At 40.2% G+C, this 22,296-nt stretch overlaps 1 long non-coding RNA gene across 2 annotated transcripts in view; it reads right to left on the bottom strand.

Annotated features, from left to right (window-relative positions):
• The window catches only part of LOC116089066, a 100,982-nt gene that overhangs the window by 18,218 nt on the left and 60,468 nt on the right, over positions 1-22,296 (bottom strand). For both annotated transcript variants that reach the window (XR_004118138.1, XR_004118139.1), the window contains one exon: positions 16,941-17,080. This is a non-coding gene — a long non-coding RNA (uncharacterized LOC116089066). The remainder of the gene's footprint in view (positions 1-16,940; positions 17,081-22,296) is intronic.

The following is a 22,296-nucleotide window of genomic DNA, read 5'->3' as shown; positions in this document are numbered from 1 at the left end:
CTGGTGAGAAGTCTGGTGTAATTCTAATAGCCCTGCCTTTATATGTTACTTGACCTTTTTCCCTTACTCCTTTTAGTATTCTTTCTTTGTTTTTTTTGCAATTGGTGCTTTGACTATTATGTGGCGGGAAGAATTTCTTTTCTGGTCCAGTCGATTTGGGGTTCTATAGGCTTCTTCTATGATCACAGGCATCTCTTTCTTTAGGTTAGGGAAGTTTTCTTCCATAATTTTGTTGAAGATATTTACTGGCCCTTTAAGATGGAGGTCTTCACTTTCTTCTATACCTATCATCCTTAGATTTAGTCTTCTCATTGTGTCTTGGATTTCCTGGATATTTTGGGTTAGGGTCTTTTTGCTTTTTGCATTTTCTTTGACTGTTCTCTCAATGTTGTCTATGTTCTCTTCTGCCCCTGAGATTCTCTCTTCTACCTCTTGTATTCTGTTAGTGATGCTTGCATCTATGTTTCCTGACTTCTTACCTAAGATTTCTAATTCCAGATTTGTCTCTTTTTGTGATTTCTTTATTGTTTCGACTTCCATTTTTAGGTCCTGGATGGTTTTACTCAATTCCTTCACCCGTTTGTTTGTGTTTTCCTGCAATTCCTTAAGGGATTTTTGAGTTTGCTCTTTAAGTGCTTCTACTTGTTTACTTGTGATCTCCTGTAATTCTTTATGGGGTTTTTTTGTTTCCTCTTTAAGGGCTTGTACCTCTTTACTTGTATTCTCCTGTATTTCCTTAAGGGAGTTATTCATGTCCTTCTTAAGTTCCTCTATCAGCATTGTGAGATATGATTTTAGATCCAATTCTTGCTTTTCCAGTGTTTTGGGATATCCAAGACTTGCTGCAGTGTGATTACTAGGTTCTGATGAAGCCAAGTAGTCTTGGTTTCTGTTGGTAGGATTCTTGCATTTGCCTTTCATCATCTCTTGATTTTTGGTGTTAGATGTTCTTAGTGTCTCTGACTAGAGCATGTCCTGTCCCTGCTGCCCTGCAAGCTCCCTGCTACTCGTGGGGCCCATGCCTCCTAGCTGGCTGCTCCTGTCTTAAAATCTCACCGGAGAGAAAACGGCAGCTATCACCCGAGTCTCTTGGTTAAGGTGCTCCCTGGAGGTAGGCCCTCCACTTGCAGGGAAGGGGCAGAGAAGGATGGTGGTCCACCTCTGTCACTCTGAACTGAGAGGATCCTGTCCCTGCATCCCTGCAGCTCCCCTCTTTTTGGCTCTTTTAATGGGGACTGGTCAGTAAAGGAATAAAAAAATTAACTACTCCACATTTAACAAAAGTAATTCATTTCCAAATGTTGTTAGTTTGTGCTTGTAAACAATTTGTCTTTCACTGTCAAGTCAATTACAAATGAATTGTACACACATATATACATACATATACTGCATGTATGAACAAACATACAAATATATGCATATATATACCTATCCATACAAATGCATGCACACCTCTACACACACATATATACACTTTCACACAGGTACACACTTACATATACACATACATATACATGCATAGACACACAGTTCTACACTGAGTATGACTGGGAAGGATCTAGCAGTAAGAAGCCAGGAGTGACTGGCATGACCTGTCTGGTCCATCTTCAAAGACAAGGACATTCTTTGTCTCCATGAAGAGGAAATATCCCTCTAGAAGGAGGTTTAGGATGGATGCTAGAGGAAGGGTCCAGGCCCCTTTCCTGGCCCACTTGAGAGAAGCATGCTTTCCTGTTTCCAAATGCCGTGTTGCTGTGCTTTGAGGCAGTAGGTCCTACAGCCAATGAATCCTCACAAGCAATTGATGTATATATTCAGACCACTGAGCTCTGTTTACAAGTGATCTTTTGTGCTTTACTGAGATCACACTATATGTCTGCACTTGACTTCCTCTAAGTGTGGCAGCCTCAAAGAAGTTGTATTCTTCTATGGCAAGCCAGGGGTACTCTCATCACTTGTATTACATCAAACAAGAGAAAAGTGGTTTCTCTTTTCTTGACTTCAGAATTGACATGACACTCAATTGGTCAAATTCTTCTAAGCCTTCATACCAAAAGCAAGGTGTGAGAAACTTAATTCTCTCCTCTTAACTTTGGCTGACTTAGTTTGCTGACCAGCTTGTCAAATTATGAATGAACAGGATGTATTAAATTCAAGAACTATTGAATACATTGCTCTGTTCATAATAGAAGCTACAGCAGTTATACCTCCAAATTCATAATGTTTCAATATCAAAACATCAAATCAATACAAGATAATTTACAAATTTAGTTAAGGAAACTGAAACTTGTTATGCTTGCTAGTATTTGCTGTGATACACAGCATACAAATTAGGTCTATACCAAGCTCATGCTCAGCTTCAGCTTCCTCTTTGTCTTCTGCCACACCAACCCCAGTAGAATCTGTGTGACAAGTTCCACAGACTGAGGCCAAAACTTCAAGGGAAGGTGGCCTCCTGGAACGAGTTGTGGAACTCTTAGCCAGAGATAAAATATTGAGTCATAGTTCTCATGGCAATTTTTCGATTTTATCTTCTTTTATTCTTTTTCTTACTTACAAGACATTCATGATGGCCTAGGTTAAAATCTTTAGTGAGAATAATGGGTACGAGACCATCCCTTGAGATGGGGGCACTAGCCATGACCTTACCTCCGGAGAAACCAGTGCTTCACTTTATAAATCATTTACAAGATAGTATTGACAGATAAAAATTTTCCCAACAATAAATTTCATATGGCTACACATGTGTCATTGGAAGTGGGCTTTAGTATATTGTTTTAGAAAGCTTTAAATAAAAAGAATTAAGATAGTTGAAACTTATGTTTTGATGATTCACAAAAAAGAACAGGTACTAGATGTTAAATAATAACTGACCATAAAAATTTATTAACCTGCTCTTGGAATTGTACCATACCACTAGCTTTGTATAATTTTGTGCTTTACTGTGTTAAATGACTATGATGGTATCTGTCCTATCTGTGACTGCTTCGCTGAACACATCTTTTCAAAATTGTATTAATTATTTCTCTATGTATTAAAAACCCTCGATTAAGAGCAGCATAATATACTCAGATTCAAACTGACTCTGTGTTTCTTTCTATTTGTCACCACTGAATCCTTACTCACCTAGCCTTCAAGGACCCTCATCCCAGGATCCTCTATACCTGATTGTCCACAGCAGTCTTCTTGTACTCCTTATGCTCATGATTGGAGTTCTTCTGAGTTCCCCTATAATACCTGTTCTCAGCCTTCCTAACACTGCAGCCCTTTAATACAGTTCCTCATGCTATGATGACCCCCAACTAGAAAATTACTTTTGTTCCCAATTCATAGTTGTAATTTTTGTTAATGTTATGAATATAATATAAATATCTGTATCTCTGATATACTTAGGTGACCCCTGTGAAAAAGTCATCAACTCAATAGGGGTTACAACTGACTGGTTGAGAACAACTGCTTTATAAGAATACAAGTTCTCTGAGACTGCCTTGCTGGGAGGAGACAATGCTGACACCTTTTTGGTGACTTTAAGAAAGCATAGAAACACAGAGCCATCTGGAGAAGTCAGTAGAGATCATGAGGCTACTGAGCCTCCTATTTCAAAATTCATTGATATTATCTTCAAAAGGTGTGGCCATAGTTCATAAATCAATCCTATGTACTTAGTATATGTTAGCTCTTCAAAGTCCACACTGATGGTTCAACTTTGACAGGTTCTCTCTAGATGATTCTTGGAATGAAATAAAAATTGCACATTTCAAGAAGTGGTCCTCAATTCTGGTGTCCATCTGCACCACAGAGTTAACCCTGAGGCACAGCTTTCTGTACTCAAACCCACCCCAGAGAGAGCTGACCTCCCAGGAGTACTGTCACTCCTAAGTTCACACACAAGACAAAAACTTTTGCTCCAATAACTGGCCAAAGAGGGACCCTTGAGGAGACCACAGGGCACAGAAACTTCACAGCAACTGGGGACAGAATCCTTCCATTCTTCATCTACACCCTGGAGTTATCCTGCCAGAGAGAGCTGGTCTCCCAGGAGTGCTAACACACTTAAGAAAACAGGCTCACAGACCCACAGCAGGGACAGGCTCCAGTCACAGACAGCAAGACCAACTAACACCACAGATAATCAGATGGTGAGAGGCAAGGGCAAGAACATAAGCACAGAAACCAAGGATACTTGGCATCACTAGAACCTAGTTCTCCCACTACAGTGAGCCCTGTATACCCCAACACACCAGAAAAGCAAGACTCTGATTTAAAATCACATCTTATGATTACAATAGAGGACTTTAAGAAGGACACAACTTCCTTATGCTCATGAATTGGCAGGATTAATATAGTAAAAATGGTCATCTTGCCAAAAGCAATCTACAGGGACAATGCAAAATTCCAAATCAATTCTCCATAGGGTTAGAAAGAGCAATTTGCAAATTCATTTTGAAAAAAAAAACAAGATAGTGAAAATTATTCTCAATAATAAAAGAACTTCTGAGAAAATCACCATCCCTGACCTCAAGCTGTATTACAGAGCAATGGCAATAAAAACTGCATGGTATTGGTATACAGATAGGCAGATAAAACAGTGGAATAGAACTGAAAACCCAGAAAATGAACCCACACACCTATGGTCACTTGATCTTTGACAAAGAGCTAAAACCATCCAGTGGAAAAAGACATTTTCAACAAATGGTGCTGATTCAACTGGAGGTCAACATGTAGAAGAATGCAAATCAATCCATTCTTATCTCCTTGCAGAAAGCTCAAGTCCAAGTGGATCAGGACCTCCACATAAAACCAGATACACTGAATCTAATAGAAAAGAAAGTGGGGAGGAACCTCGAACATATTAGCATAGGGGAAAAGTTCCTGAACAGAACGCCAATAGCTTATGCTCTAAGATCAAGAATTGACAAATGGGACCTCATAAAATTGCAAAGCTTCTGTAAGGCAAAGAACACTGTCAATAGGACAAAATGGCAACCAACAGATTGAGAAAAGATCTTTACCAACCCTACATCCAATAGAGGGCTAATATCCAATATATATAAAGAACTCAAGAAGTTAGACTCCAGAGAACCAAATAACCCTATCAAAAAAAAAAAAAAATGGGGAACAGAGCTAAACAGAGAATTCTCAACTGAGGAAATTCAAATGGCCGAGAAGTACCTAAAGAAATGTTCAACTTCCTTAGTCATCAGGGAAATGCAAATCAAAACGACCATGAGATCCCACCTCACACCAGTCAGAAAGAATAAGATTAAAAACTAGTGTGACAGCTGGGCAGTGGTGGCGCATGCCTTTAATCCCAGCACTTGGAAGGCAGAGGCAGGCGGATTTCTGAGTTCGAGGCCAGCCTGGTCTACTGAGTGAGTTCCAGAACAGCCAGGGCTACACAGAGAAACCTTGTCTCAGAAAAAAAAAAAAAAAACTTAGTGTGACAGCAGATGCTGGCGAGGATGCTGGTGGGATTGCAAGCTGGTACAACCACTCTGGAAATCATTCTGGCAGTTTTTCAGAAAATTGGGCATAGTACTACCTGAGGGCCCAGCTATACCACTCCTGGGCATATACCCAGAAGATGCTCCAACATGTAATAAGGACACATGCTCCACCATGTTCATAGCAACCTTATTTATAATAGCCAGAAACTGGAAACAACCCAGATATCCCTCAACAGAGGAACGGATACAGACAATGTGGTACATATACACAATTGAGTATTACTCAGCTATTAAAAACAATTAATTTATGACATTCTTAGATAAATGGATGGAACTAGAAAATATCATCCTGAGTGAGGTAACCCAATCACAAAAGAATACACATGGTATGCACTCACTGATAAGTGGATATTAGCCCAGAAGCTCCGAATACCCAAGATATAATTCACAGATCACATGGAGCTCAGGAATGAATACCAAAGTGTGAATACTTTGGTTCTTCTTAGAAGGGGGAACAAAATATTCATGGGAGGAGTTACAGAGACAAAGTGAGGAACAGATGCTGGAGAAAAGGCCATCCAGAGACTGCCCTACCTAGGGATCCATTCCCTATACAGTTACCAAACCCAGACACTATTGTGGATGCCAACAAATGCTGACTGACAGAAGTCTGATATAGCTGTCTCCTGAGAGGCTCTACCAGTGCCTGCCAAACAAAGAGGTGGGTGCTGTCAGCCAACCATTGGACTGAGCACAGGGTCCCCAATAGAACTAGAGAAGGACCCAAGGAACTGAAGGGATTTGCAGCCCTATAGCAGGAACAACAATATGAATTAACTAGTACCCCCAGAGCTCCCAGGGACTAAACCACCAACCAAAGAGTACACATGGAGGGACCCATGGCTCCAGCCACATATGTAGCAGAGGATAGCCTTGTTGGTCATCAATGGGAGGAGAGGCCCTTGGTCCTGTGAAGGCTACATGCCCCAGTGTAGGGGAATAATGGGGCAGGGAGGCAGGTGTGGGTGGGTGGTTGGGGGAGCACCCTCATAAAAGCCAGTATAGGGAGGTTGGGATAGGGGTTTTCCAGAGGGGAAACCAGGAAAGGGGGATAATATTTGAAATGTAAATAAATAAAATATCCAATAAAAAAAAAGTTAAAAAAAAAAAAGAAAGAAATGGTCCTCAATCTGTGATACTGTTTGGAAGTGATGGACCTTTAAAGGTCTGGAACTTAGTGGTTAGGAAGTAAGTCACCAGAGGTACGACCTTAACAAGTTTTATGAAATACCCAACCCAACCACCATGCTCTGTTTCCTGGCCACCATAAGGCCAGATAATTCCCTGGAATGACAAGTGCTCCAACTGTGAGTCAATGTGATGCTCAATTCAACAAGCAAAATGACAGCAGACTGGAATCTTGTGAAACTGAATCAAAATAAACCTTTCCATCCCATAAAAACAATTGTACATTTCAATGTTTCTATCAAAGTCATTTACAATACTCTAGCTAAGTAATTCTGTGTTCATGTGTTCACGTGACAAATGAAATCATTGAAGATAAGAGAAAGCTAGCTGCACAACAGAAAGGAGTTGTTTAGAATATACTACATCATACTATTTAGGTGCTAGTAGGTGCAATTTAGACAAGACTAAGTACTGAATGGGACAGAATTGCCTGCCATATTCACCAAGTTAGAAATCAATATAGTCTGATGATTACTGTGGTGTAACAAACTATCCCCCACATTGCTTAAAAAGGCACTCGTTTCATTTGCTTAAGTTCTGTGAGGAATCTGTGCATAGCAAAATTGTCTCTTCTTAATGATACCTAGGTTCTCTGCTGGGAAGACATCTCACCTGGACACTCAAGGCCCTGCAAGCCTTCCCTCATAACTGGGATTAGAATTAATGACTAGGGACTGCTCTCCAGAATACTACAAAGTGGCTATGTTTTCTCTGACTTTTCTGAGAGCACATGACATGGTGGGCTTGACTTTCTTCCAGCACTGTAGCCATGGAGTACTTAAATTCTTCTCCTCTCAGGAGGACCATAGTCACAAGTGCCCTTCAATAAGAGAAGCAGCTTTCCTGTAGAATGACTTGGCTTCAGAAGACAGCATTCCATTATACTTGGTGAGCCAAAGTATTCTAAGCCTACATGCCCAAATTCAAGGAGAGAGAAAATGAACCTTCTCTTGAGCTCCCTGAGAAGCAGCAAGGACCTGTTTAGAAGCTGTGGGAAAAGGGGTTGTGATCTCTGGGGGATATTATCTGTCACAGGTCACCCTCCCTGTCACCTATCTTTGCTTATTGATATTCAATGGAAAAACAGAGGGGAAAAATGTAGCAGAATGCACTCTCCCTCTTGCAGGTGGTTGTGCACCATGCTTTCAAAGTAGCTTTGTCCGTAGGATCCTCTAATACACTTGGTAACTCAGAGACTTTCAAGAAAAGGCCTGGAAAATCTAGACTTTGAATCAACCCAATAATAAAATAAAGGTAGCAATATTGCCGCCACGGTGGAGCTGCCTATGCTCTCCAACCTGCCTGGCTGTCCTTCTTCCTTTTCTTGCCATAGCTGTCAGAACATAGTCAGTTGTGTAACTAAGGAGTCGGAGTCATAAGGAAGTACTACGTTAAGAAGAAGAAACTATTGTTTCATACAGGAAGAAGGCAAAGATGTAATAATTGACAATCATCAGTATTATAAATTGCAAATTATAGAAATTCCAATTTCATCCAAAGAGAATCAAGAGTCACCTGTCAGTTGATAAAAGACAATGTTCTAGTACATACAAATATATTTAGAACTTAAATTCTTTAAAATAGCACTTGGGAATAATTAAAGTATTCAGTGGTATCCCTGTGTTCTTCTAGCGGCAGGAGGGATGCCTCTCCCTGTGTGTCTCTATACTGCTCCTAGCCTAGATGTTCAAGGAGACTGACAATTCCATCACTAAAGTCTCCCCTACAAGAGCATGAAGCACAGGCTTACTGTCAGGCTTCATTCACCCCATGCTTCAGATTGAAATGTTTTAAATTTTTTATTTTTCACATTGTGAGTGGAATACTGGAGCTCAAGGCCACTGTCTACACTTCAAAGCAGTTTCTCTTAGGCGCTTCTTCCTCTGACTGTGAGCACAAGGCTTTCCTTGCCATACACGGCTCTATGGGAATCATACACTGTAGTAAGTATGAGAAAACGCACTAGGGACCTGAAGGACTGAATGATGCTAGGAGACTCTATCCAGTCTGAAAGCAATGTCCCTCTCCCCTTTGCAAAAGTCCAGGAGCCTTAAGGAGATTCGCTTGCTGGGTATTTGTCAGTGTTTCAAGAATGTACTAGTCCTGGGGATGCAATGCACACAGTTTGCCTGCCAACACTTTCAAGTCTACAGAAAGGGTATAAATGGAGTCCTGGAGTCATTCCAGGCCTGAGTCCTATATAAGTGAAAATGGGTTCTATTCATGATGATTTATGCATGTCCAAGAGATCCCATTCATTTCCTTATAAGAGGGGTTAATCGTAGGCTATTAAAGATACAGAGTGGCCCAGTAGCCTTGCTCACTCTGCAATGAGGCTGAAGAGAGTTCCACAAAGTCCCATTTGGCAATGTTGATTTAACACCTCATAAAAAGCCGGGGTCTTTAGAGGAGCACTCTGCCTCTCAGACTGGGGACAGAGTGAGAAGAATTTAAAATAGGTCAATTAGCCAACATTGTTTTAACTCTAAAAGCTTGTCCAGAGCACAATATGACAGACTTTTACATGTTCAAAGAGAGCTAAGAGTTCCTTGCCAGCACATCCAGACAACTGGGTTCCATCAAAACCAAGTTTTGCCTCTACATGTCTTTTAATCTTTTACAAAATTGATATTCAATTCTTGATTTTAAAATAAAGTTTGAAGCTATAACTACTTCTGTTCTATTAGTAAGATTATATTCTCAAAGTAGTTCTCTATGATTAATTAAGTAAGACAATGCTGAAATACCATTTAGATTCCAGAGAGAGCCTGAGATACAGTATTAGATTTTAAAAAAAAAATTAACCTTCTACATTGCAATATACTTCCTAGAAAATCAAGGGAAAAAATCTGAGAGTGCCATATTAATAATAAAGACCCTTCCTGAATGTAGTTGACAAACTGAAAATTCACCTCAAATCTATTCCCTTCAAAGGGCTTTCAAGGATTCATCTACATAAAAATAGCTGAAATATTTGTTCCTTTTAATCTTTTATCCAATACTTCATGATTACAAGGAATAGTTAATATACCAAAGTAACAGAATATTGTAAATTAGGAGCAAGACTTTTTTTTAAGGAATACTTTTATATTTCCCAGTTCTTGGAACCAAAGAACAAATCTCTCATCGCAGCTCCTGGAACCGTAAGTGTCCATCTCTCCTGCCACAGGAAAGCTATCTGAGATCCTGCAGACCAACGGGAAGAGAACAGACCTGGAGGGAAGGATTACACAAGAGGCCTTGTCTGTGTGGCCAGGGGAATATGGGCTAATGGAAACCATCAGGGCCATGCGTGCCCAGAAATAGGCTGGTTCTTCAAAGCTATCATAAATCCTTCAAATTCTTCCCTCTGTCCCCCTCCCCTCGTCTCACAACCTGCAAACTGAAAGAGCTCTTCTCTACTCCATGAATACTTAGCTGCATAGTGTTAGCTACATTAATAGCCTCATTTCTTAGATGTCTTATTTGTATTATGTCAATTAATAAATTATAGCTACATATATGCACAAGGTATGAAGTGCTGTCTTCAACTAAATACACAATATGAAATGATTAAATCAAGTCAGCTAACATATCCCTTACCTTTTTTAAAAATCATTTTTCACAATGAGATATTTGAAATTTATTCTTGGTTACTTGTATATATAATACAATAATACACTGTTGTTAACTATGTCACTCTGCCATACAATGAACCTAAAAATGTTCTCTCGCCCCCCCATCTCATTGAAACTTCCAGGATTTTGCCCAGCAACAGCTTGTCTCTTCACTACCCCTCACTTCTACTGTCTTTCCTAGGTGCTTAGCTTTTTCATATTAGACTTATCAATTAGATCATGCATGAACACACAAATAAGACACTATCCAAAGAAGAAATTAAGAAGACTTAATTTATATTAGCAACCAAAATAAGTGAGACAAATCTTAAATAAAATAAATAAATGAGTAAAATACTAAGGTATAAATTTAACCAAGGAAGTAAAAGACCTTTACACTGTAAACCATAGAAAAAAGCTGATACAGCAGAGGAATCTCAAATTGTAAGCTATCCCATGTTTATGGACCAGTGGAATTAATGTTGAAAAATTATTCATGCTGTTCAAACACATTTGAAACTTATTCAATGCAATATCTATTAAAATTATAAATTCATTTCACATACACACAAATATATGGAGCAGGGGGTGGAGAGAGAGAGAGAGATTAATTTTAGGTCTTGCCAGAACAAAAAAAAAAAGCCAACAACAACAAAAACCCAATAACTAATTCTAAGCTATAGATCCAGTAGAATTGAGAGTATATTATGATTTTAAGGTAATCAAGGAGGGCTATAGCTATAGTTCATCTGTCAGCACTCTCTACATTTGTCTTATTTGTTTTATTTTTCTACTCTACTACATGTTCTTGAATGATTGATATTTTACTTATTCTAAAAGATTTTCTCAAGTTAGTCACTCAGGTGTTTAAAGCAGATGATTGCTACAAGCTGAGTCTAAGGCCAGCCTGAGCCACATGAATAGTGAGATTGTTTCTCAACAAAAACAACTACCCAGTAAGCAATTAAGCAAATGGAAGATTTCCTCTAAAGCACCATTTGGAGGCTAGCGCCTGGGTAGTTCTCTGATGGAGAACTTTGTCAGACAGCTTTGGATTTCAGGCATCAGAAGAGGCAATTCTGCAGTTTTAAAGACTCATGGAAGGAAGTGTGATGTCCCTAGCTTTGAGTCACACCAGTGTAAAGAAGAACTCTAGTCTAGACTCTAGGTTTACCCCCAGCACATGGTTGGCATTCAATAAATAAATGCACTCTGAGCTAACTGATTGCTGATGCTAAATTCCTAAGCGCATTCAATAAAAATAGTAGCCTGTGCAGCCATCAAGATAACAGCAAGTAGAAGGTATGTCAGGATTTTATATGACTCTGCCTGGCCAGTTAAGAACCAGGTGTTCAAAGCTTTAACTGTTACTATATATACAGTTCAAGACAGACTTTTATATGTGCTTCCCTGAAGGTAAAGTGCTCAGCTTTGAGTCAACTTTATAGCCCCTTTCTGCTTTCACCTTAATGGATAACATCCGTCCACCAATTTGTAACATCAGTGAACTCAAATAATGACTGGTAAGAATTCCATTCCTATTTGAAGGTTAAGTCATTTTCAACTTCATTTCAGAGTGTGTTTAATCTAAAAGTTAATCAATCTCAACTTAGAGATTTAACAAAAACAATAGCTCTGAGACCAACCTGTATTTCCCTAAAGACAGTCAAGGAAAGGAACGGGGTTGATCTTTTTATTGAATCCAGCACAGACAGGCAGCTCTTCCTCTGAGTGGCTGGAACAAGCCTGTGCTAGCACACTGGGAGCCAAGGTCTCTGGCTGTGCAAATATAAAAGCACGTAACTTTGGTCTTCTTATTTCCTAGAGATCGATCCTTCCAGGAAACATTGGCACTGCATTTGTTTAGAATGCATCTGATGTCCTTACTCCTTTGTCTCCTAGTGGTGAAATGTTTCCAAGGATTTCACTAAAATTCTACAGACTTCAGGTCTCTTAATCGTCCCTTACCTGCCTCTATCTATAAATACGTGGAGGAAAACACAAAAGAAAGAGGAAAAATGGAGGAAGAAGACAGGAAGGAAGGAAAAAAAGAGAAGAAAGAAACTTTTGGATCATGTGAAGAAAACTCATATTCTGATCTTTAGAAAGTTGATGCAAAAGGCAAGTGTTGTGTAACCCCTGAGGAACCTGAGCTAGGACAGAAGCAACCACAGGGCTCAATGGCAGCCTTAGCTCTATTTTGTTCCTAAATCTTCACTCTAGTCTCAAGATAGAAAACATGATATGAACTGTAAGAAGATATTTTCCAAAAAGGAATTTTAGGAATTAACTTTCTCAGTCTAGATGTTCTTTATAACAGTTAATTTATTCTTTTCTAACTGTTCGAGCAAGTCTGCTCTCATCTCTGCTCCTCTCCCGGGATCTAGCAGGTATTTACCCGTTCTTGCTGGTTGAGGCGAATGTTGCTGAACCGTTACAGATGAGGCACTCTTCAACCACCATGTGTACCTATCTATTACATGCCAGGAGCTGGGACGTCAACTTACCTATTTCAGCATCTATTTCAGAACTTACTAAGTCTTGCCAAAAGCTCTACCCCACACATACAGTGCAAGGGCCCTAAGCCTGTATTATCCTACAATGTCTTCTTGGTAGGTGTCTCTCCATAAGTGGTCAGATTTGAGAATTAACCTTTTCCAATGCTTTTCCTTTCTTGGTAGTCTTATAAAGTTCATCTTCCATGCCTTTCCCCAAAACACTGTAGATTCTGTCCTTGTTCCCCCTTCTCTATTATGCAACTTCTCTAATACCTAACCTTTCCTTTCTAGATACAGGAAGTGAGACTAGAGGACATTAGGTTTGCTAGGTGTAAGTTGTCTGCTCACAACACAAAAGCATACCAGAGGGCAAAATCAGATCCTAAACTCTATTTTTTTATTTTATTTTATTTTATTTTATTTTATTTTATTTTATTTTATATATTTTCTTTATTTACATGTAAATTTCTCCTTTCCCTGTCCTAACCTCTATTTTTAAAACCAAAAGCTACACATGAGAATTTTCAAACCTGAAATCCTCTTTAATTCATAAACCTATGGAATAGCCACCCATCTGCCTAACCAAAACCAAGCTATGTTCTATATGATGGACAGTCTTATGTCAACTTGACGCAAGCTAGAGTTATCTGAGAATGGGAGATGTCATCCCTGGGCTGGTGGTCTTGGGTTCTATAAGAAAACAGGCTCAGCAAGCCATAGAGAGCAAGCCAGTAGGCCACACTCTTGCAAGGCCTCTGCATCAGATCCTGCCTCCACTTTCTTGCCCTGACTTCCTCGGATGATGTACCACAAGTTATAAGATGAAATAAACCCACAAGTTGCTTTTGTTCATGGCGTTTTATCACCCCCAACAGAAACCATAAGACAGACACTACAGAGGCTTTTTAAAAATAAAATCAAGCCAACTGTGGTATTGCATGACTGTAACATGAAAGGTTGATACAGGTGGATCAGGAGTCCAAGTACTGCCTCAAAAAATAATAATAATCAGTAAGCACAAAATAAATAAGAAATAAGAAAATCTGGTGGTCCCAGTAATAACATGACCAAAAACATTAGCAAAAGTCAATGAATTTGACTCAGTTCCAAGTAACATCACTACTAAGTCAAGACAGATGCCTACTCATCTGGGTGGGCCCCTCACTAACATTACCTTAGGAAGCCCAATTTCCCCGGGGGATATCCCTTAAGCCTGTTCTTTTGAAGGCATCCTTAAGGTTTCAAAGATATCTGCTAACTTAGCCACACTCTTAGAACTGGGCCTGCCTTCTGCAGTACCCACCCTCCAGTATCACCTTCTGCCCCCTGTGCTCTCACCCTACTTCCCTTGGCCAAAACCCCCAGGAATGACATCTTTAACTAATCCCAACAGAAATTACAACAGACTGAATAGCCCTACAAGTGTCATAACTACTTTGAACTGGTCAACAATTCCAAATGTTAGTGTTAGAGATACATCACATAATTGCCTGAGATGAGCACATCAGTTAATGATACCTCCCACATGCTATTCCATGTTCCCGCATACTGTGTGGGAATCAGAAAAGACATGCCTACCTCCAAATATCCATAATTCTCACTCATTTTTCCCATTCTCTGGCCTTCACCTCACAAAAATGCCAACTGCATCACAAACAATGACTCAAAGTCCAGGTGCGAAGCTGCACGTTGCGCTGACAGTTTGCTCTGATGTTTGTGGAGGAAGTTAATCTGGCACTGTACAAGTCCCAGAGTACACATACAAAATCCAGCTATTAAATAATTGCACAGCTCTCCCAGAGTTACCCATCTGAAAGCACCCGCTCAGACTGGAACTCATATTCATTATGTCCATGCCTGCATTTGACTTTTTCAACTCTCCAAGCCAATGGTTACATGGCTAGAACACAGAGCAAGCAAGCAATGAATGCAAGTGAACTTTATAGACATTGTACCACAACTTCCTTTAAATTCCCCCATTTAGTTGTTAATGTCATTAAGAAATTTATGAAGACTGTTGGAAATGACCCCCATAAATCACTTGAGGTCTGACTAATTGAAATGCGTGACTGGGGTATCATATCTGTAATGTATTTGACTCGGGGAGAGTAGCTGTGTTTTCTATCAAACTGGATTTGGCAGTGTAACAGAGGCTTTACAAATCTCTGGTGTCAGCCCTGTGCAAAAGCACCGTTTGTTTAGGGCCAATTTGAAGAACATGGGCAAGTAAGAAAGAGTAGGTCCAGATGTTCTGCTTAAACCCAGGTGTGTTAGTTGGCCTATTTCAGGCTGAGGACTTTTCCAGAATGCAGAAAGGAGCACCTGTATAAGATTATATGCAGATCTAAAATCTCCAGCAAGCCGACAGCCTTTGGTCTAATCTCCAAATTCAGTGGCTTAAACAGATTTTAGGTGGAACTGGCCAAACCTACAGGCTCTGTCAACTACTGCCTGAACTGATTGAAAGGGTACACAAAAGTGTAAGGTGCAGTTTGATCTTTTTTAAATGAGAAATCTCATTCACCAATATAATTAAATCAAAGTAAAGAGCACTAAAATGACTAAAACTTGCCAAATTAACCTAGTCAGACTTTGATTGCTATCACATCCAAATAAATTATATATATATAAAATACCAATTTCAATACAGAAACCAAAATCAAGAACTGGATTCTTAAACTAAGCATGACTGATTCTGTGATGTTGTTCATGATAGTTCATGGGTACTCTACAGGCTTTGGCTATAAACCAGTTTGGTGTGTGTAGATGACTTTTGGCTGCCTTATTAAAGGAAAATTCTTCCAGTAAAAATACACAGGACCCCTTTTGATATAGTAAACAGATGTCAGCCTTTTGTTGTAAAGTACTTTTGATTCAGTAGATGTCAAATATGACTTTAACAGACAGTTCCTGTCTACAAAGAACATTTTCCATTTGTAAGATGAAATAGTGACTCAAAGGTTTTGAGGGTTTGGGGTTTTTCTTTTCCTTCTGAACTTAAACAGTTAATGAGGCACCATTAAAATAAATGGATTTTAAAGTCTAGCCTTAGCACTTTAATTTAAAGATGATCTCTATGCCTTAAATTTTCTCTGGTGAATGATTTTACAATGATAAAAACTCTGAAGTTAAATGTGTTTATTCAACCTAGACACCAACCCAGAAAATCTGTTGTGCTTTCTCGGTCCGTTGAGTTCTCGCTGCAGCTGCAGGCTAGAAGTGTTGAGTGATGGAAACCACAGTCATACAGAGGAGCAAATCAAGATGATTCCTTCAAGGAAATCTGGTTTTCTATGGCCAAAAGATTATGCCACAGACTGCAAAGGAATAGTTCTTTGTGTCCTGAAGTCTCATCTTTAAATAGTTTTTGATAGACCACATCTCTAGGAAGAAATCCTGTTAAACAAAACCAGAAGCTACCTTCAGAACATCTCTGACTAAAGGGCTACAATACAAGGTAAAATACCATGTTCTTTTACTGCCTCAAATCATCTTTGTTGCATAGCTCCCCTAAAAGTCCAGCACTGAGCAACTCTCACATCCTTCTGGATACCTTACTTATTTAATTATTTAGTGTGTCTCATATCCAAGGCTGACGTACAATCCACTACAAGCATCAGAGGCTGCCCTTGAACTCCTAACCTTCCTGCTTGTAATGCTGAGATTACAGGTGTATACACTTGGTTTATACCATGCTGGGGAATAAACCCAAGGCTACCTTATGATGATAAGCAAAAGTCCTACCAGCTGTGCTCCATCCCCAGTCCTCTCATCCCTGCCAACAACATTAAATGTTTCTACCTTGTTTTGACACCAGCCCTTAGTTGTGTGGGATTGCATCTTCCCATTGCCTTAAGTTATTGATTCCATATCAGAGCCAGGGGCCTTCTGTTAGCTGACAAACAATGGACCCCACTCTCAAGCCCAGAATTTTAAAATGTGGTGAAGTTGGAACTAAGCCATTCTGTGTCTTAGAAAGTGCAAGTAGAATATGGTGCATGAACTTTTTCCTGGGGAGAAATGAACAAATATCTGCTCCCCTCAGCAAAGCCAGACTAAAGCAATGATTCTACCAAAGTCCCGCTTGGTGAGTCAGTGAGTTTATTGAGCTACCTTACAGTGCCTGGATGATCCCAAAGTAGCCACATTACCAGATAGCTTCACTCCATGGCTTTCCTGGAATTCCGTAGATGAAGTGCTCTCTCACGGTAAAGATACACGGTGAAGAATACACGGTGTCCTTTCTAGCACCTCACAGGTCCACGTGCAACTTGGGCATAATGACCTAGAGCTGAGAAGGAGGTATAAGGAGTGGCTGAAATCTCAAGCATAGGTCTATGACCCTCCCTAACCCTATCTTCTATAGAGAATGTCCACAGGCCCACTGTTGAGTGTTGCTCAAGCATTCATGACTATTCTGATGAAGGTGATGATGATTGCTATGCTCAGAGGGCAACATTCACAACAAATACGTCATTAGCTATTGTTTTGTTTGGTTTGTTTATTTATTTTTATATTCCCACTACAGTTTCCCCTCCCTTCTTTCCTGTCAGTCCCTTCCCCCAACTCCCCCCAAATTTCCCTTCCCAACTCCCCACCCAACCAAACCCTCCATTTCTCTTCAGAAAAGGACAGGCCTCCCATGTCATGGACAGCCAGCCATGACATATCAAGCTGTAGTAAGACTAGGCACCTCCTCTCCTATTAAGGCTGGACAAGGCAACCCAGGAGGAGGGAAGGGTCTGAAAAGCAGGCAATGGAGTCAGAAACAGCCTCTGCTCCCACTGTTAGGAGTCCCACAAGAAGACCAACCAACACAATGGTAGCGTATGTGCAGAAGGCCCAGGTCAGTTCCATGTAGGTGCCCTGGTTGGTGGTTTAGTTTCCATGAGCCCCTGCATGCCTAGGTTAGTTGATTCTGTACATTGTGTATGTGTGTGTGTGTGTGTGTGTGTGTGTGTGTGTGTGTGTGTTTGTGTGTGTGTGTGTGTTTGTGTGTGTGTGTGGTATCATTTACACCTCTGGCTCCTACAATCCTTCCTCCCCGTCTTCTGTGGGATTCCCCCAAGCTCTGCCTAATGTTTGGCTGTAGGTCTCTGCCATCTGTCTATCTGTTTCTATCAGTTACTAGGTGAAGCCTCTCTGGTGCCAATTGGGCTAGGCATCAATCTACAAGTATAGCAGAAGACCCTTAGGAATCATTTAATTGACTCCTGCCCCCTTTTTGACAGTTGTACATGGTTCTATCCTAGGACTTTGGTCTATCCAGTTTCTGGGTCCTGGCCCTCTAGGCAGCGTCAGGGAAGGGCTCCCTCTCATGACATGAGACTCAAGCTGGGCTAGCCATTGGTTAGCCACTCCAACAATTTCTGTGCCACCTTTACTCCAGTACATATTATAGGTAGGACAAATTGTAGGTTGAAGGTATGGCAGTGCTGGTGTAGAATCCCTCCATGGGCAATCTTACATGGTTACAGTAGATGGCTAGTTCAGGACCTGTATCCCACTCCCATTACTAGAAGTCTTAGCTAAGGTCACCCTCATAGATTCCTGGAAGTTTCCATTCCAGTAGGTTTCTAGATCTTCCCTGAGATGCCTCCCCCATTCTAATTCTCTAAGTACTCTCTCCCTCCATCCTTCCCATACCTGATCCCTTTTGTTTCCATTTCACCCCCTCACCCAGACCCTTCCCCCCATCTACCCATGATGTCTATTATGTCTATTCTATTTCCCCTTCACAGTGAGTTTTATGTGTCTGGCCTTGAGTCTCCCCTGTTACTTAGCTTCTTTAGGTCTATGGCTAGCATGGGTATTCTTTACTTTACAGCTATAACTGTACACGTTTGTACTCCCACCTACAATGGTACTCCATATCGTGGCTCTCACTTGTGGTTTTGGTCTTAGCCCTTCTGATACATATAAGATGGCATCATTGAGTCCCTTTGATTTGCCTTTCCCTGATGGCTAAGGATTATAACAGATGTTTTTAACACTAAATGTATCTTACAATTGAAGAATATAATCACTTTTAAATGCACCCTATTTAGGAAGTATGAGTATAGCATATTTAATGATGTCTCTCAGATGCCCATTTCCTCACACCTAACACTTCAAAATGTGACTTAATCTACAAAATATTTATTGAGACATACAATTCAATTAAAGACAGTGTGATGAGACCATCTTGGATTATGGATAGTGTTTAGCAGAAATCCAATAAGACATGTCCTATGTCACATGTCCTATGTCAGACCACGTGAAATGAACAGCAATAAATGCCTCTCAAGCTTTTGCTCTCTTTCTTGTCTTTATTCTCACCTCTTGCTTCCTCTCCCCCCTTTTCCCCCTCTCTTTATATGGCCATGCTGGTCTCTATTTTTCTACCTTCTATCTCTCTCTTTCTCTCTCTCTCTCTCTCTCTCTCTCTCTCTCTCTCTCTCTCTCTGTTTTCTACAATAAAGCTCTAAAGCCATTTAAAAAAGAAAAGCAATAAATGATTTGTAAGTTAATCCACTAGACTTTATGAAACATTCTAGATAGACTCCAAGATTATATGTATATGTATACATATACATATTCTTCTCTCATTATCTCTGGATGCTTAACTTAGATTGTGATACAAATGGAGTTACAGAATGAGTCTTAATGCAAATTCATTCCCAAAAATGTACTACTGGGGAAGAAATTGTGTACAGGCATGGAATAGAGATCCATCTCCAGCCTTGGAAACCAATGAACAACTTTTCCTTAGTAGTAACAAGCTAATTACTTTGCATTTTACTAATACAGACATTAAGCTCCTACAAAGTATAAAAATCATTTAAATCCTATCTCCTTAATCATGAGATGGCTGAGGTTAAACAGCACATTAAAGTCACTTAACAGATGCAGACCATGCTATGAAGTTATGGTGGTTTGAATGAGAACACACACACACACACACACACACACACACACACACACACAGGCTCTTATATTAGAATGCTTGGGTTAACAGGAAGTAGACCTATTTGAAAGGTTTACAAGGATTAAAAAGTATGGCCTTGTTGGAGTAGGTATAGCCTTGTTACAGGAAGCATGCCACTGGGTCTGGTAGCTTGAATAAAAATAGCTCCCATAGGCTCATATATCTCCCATAGGCTCATATCTCTCATATAGTCACCAGGAAGTGGCACTGTTTGAGAAGGATTAGAATGTGTGGCCTCGTTGGAGAAAATGTGTCACTGTGTCTGGGCTTTGAGGTTTCAAAAGCCCATGCCAAGCCTAGTGTCTCACTCTGTTTTGTCCTATAAATCAGGTGTAGCTCTTCTCCAGCACCACATTTACCCGCCACCATATTTTCTGCCACTATGCTCCCTGCTATAATGATAATGGACTAACCTCTGAAATTGTAAGCAGGCCCCCAACTAAATGCATTATTTTATAAAAGTTGCCTTGGTCATGGTGTCTCTTCACAGCAACAGAACCCTGACTAAGATAGAAGTTGGTTCTAAAGAATAGTATATTGCTGTGATAGGCCTGACCATCCTGTTTGTTGGAGGACACAAGAAGATATTGGGACTTTACACTAGCAAAGCAGTTGGATGCTTTAAGCATGGCTTAGCCAGTCATAATAGTAGAAGCTTGGAGCACGGTGGTGCTGAAAGCAATGCAGATTATGATGGCCCAGCTCAAGAAATTTCAGAGGGGAAGAATATTAGTAAGGGGGCTAAAGACCATTCTTGTGATATTTTGGCAAAGATTGTAGCTGCTTTTTGCCTTTGTCCTAAAAATCTGCCTGAGGCTGGCAAAGTGGAAGAGTTTTTGATTCATGGCATTAGCAGAAGAGATTTCAAGATAGCCTAGTATTGGATCTTTTGTGTAGTTTTTAGTAATAACTCTTATGCAGATCTATGAAGAAAATGAACAATCTTAACAAGGAAAAATACAAAATGTGCAGTTTGAGGAGAAAAGGAGCTCCAGGAAGTGCAATGGAGCTGAGTCTTGTGTTCAAGGAGACAAAAAGTTTAAGAAAAGACTGATGCTAAGTGGAATAAAGGGAGTGATGACCTCAGGGGAAAATTCTACTTAGCTAAGCTTGAAACTTGTGAAAAGGAATTTTAAAAATATCTTATCAGTAAGAGAAATCATTGACAACAGAAAGCTGTTGCAAATGTAATTGAAGGAGGGAATCAGCTTCCAGCCCCAGCAAGCAGCAGAACTTAGAAACTTCAGTCCTACAGTTGTGGCTGTAGAGCAAGGATATAAAAAAAAAATCATAGAACCTCCCCCCACAACTAAGAAAAGATACTGAGGCTGTCAGGGGTGTTCCTGTATGGAAGCCTAAAGAAGCCATTGGGTGAACCCATGATAGTGAACCCTGGATTGCCTTGGAAACCCCAAGATGGTACAGATGTCAGATCTGTGATTTATCTGCCAAAGAGAGCTGCTAACAGGGAATGTAACCAGCTCGAGAGAGAGAAGTATGTTCTAGTCAATAAAACTAAAAGGAGTTGAATATCTGAAGAGCACTTTAACATCAGACATGGAGACTGAGAGTTTGGAGTTTGCTCAGTATTTATTTTTTGGCCTTGCTCTAGTCCAATATTTTCTACTGTACTCCCTTTCTTCTCTTTTGGAATAGTAATGTATATTATGTACCATTGTATATTGAAAGTATGTATTTTGCTTTTTTATTTTGCTCTTTTTCTTTTTTTAATTTTTTTTTAATTTTTTAAATTTGTTTGGTTGTGGTTCATGCCATTAATTTCCAGCACTTGTGACGTAGAGGCAGGTGGATCTCTATGAGTTCAAGGTGACCATGCTCTACAGAGTAAGATTCAGGACTGCCAGGGCTATACAGACCCCACTCTGAAAGGAAAAGAAAGAGAGAGAGAGAGAGAGAGAGAGAGAGAGAGAGAGAGAGAGAGAGAGAGAGAGAGAGGGAGGGAGTTAAAGAGATGGGTTGGCAAGATAGCTGAGTGAGTACAGAGTCACCCAAGTCCTACCACTTGACCCACATGGTAGAAATACAGGACTGACTTTCCTGGCCCCAAACTTCGAGATTTTGTCTTCTAAGTACTGATAAAGGCTTCCACACCTGGTCATTATAGAAGATCACAATGTATTCTCAGTAGGAATTTATATTAATCTAAGCCCAGGCACAGTGTATGTAACAGGATGCCATAGACATGGAAATATAAGGATATCCAGAGTCTTTGTAACAAAGTTAGTGGGAGATGCTTTACAACTGTACACATGTCCTTGCAGACTGACGGGTTTCGGTGCTGGCTGGAATTATGAGTGGTTTCATTTTATTTGCCCTTTTGGGTGATCTGATGGTCCATAGGTCATGTGGCAGATTTCACACACAAAGGGTTTGTGCCCAGTGTGCTCTCTCATGTGGCATGAGAGCTCATCTGAGCAAGCAAATTCCCATGTGCTTCTGGTATACATGAATCTGTAGGGCTACTCCCCAGTATGTTGGTGAATATTGCCTTTGAGGTGGCACAGTTTTGGTAAGGGCAG

This window comes from Mastomys coucha, unplaced genomic scaffold (assembly GCF_008632895.1).
Source record: "Mastomys coucha isolate ucsf_1 unplaced genomic scaffold, UCSF_Mcou_1 pScaffold14, whole genome shotgun sequence".
Taxonomy (NCBI): domain Eukaryota; kingdom Metazoa; phylum Chordata; class Mammalia; order Rodentia; family Muridae; genus Mastomys; species Mastomys coucha.
This window is presented reverse-complemented; position numbering and strand designations above follow the sequence as displayed.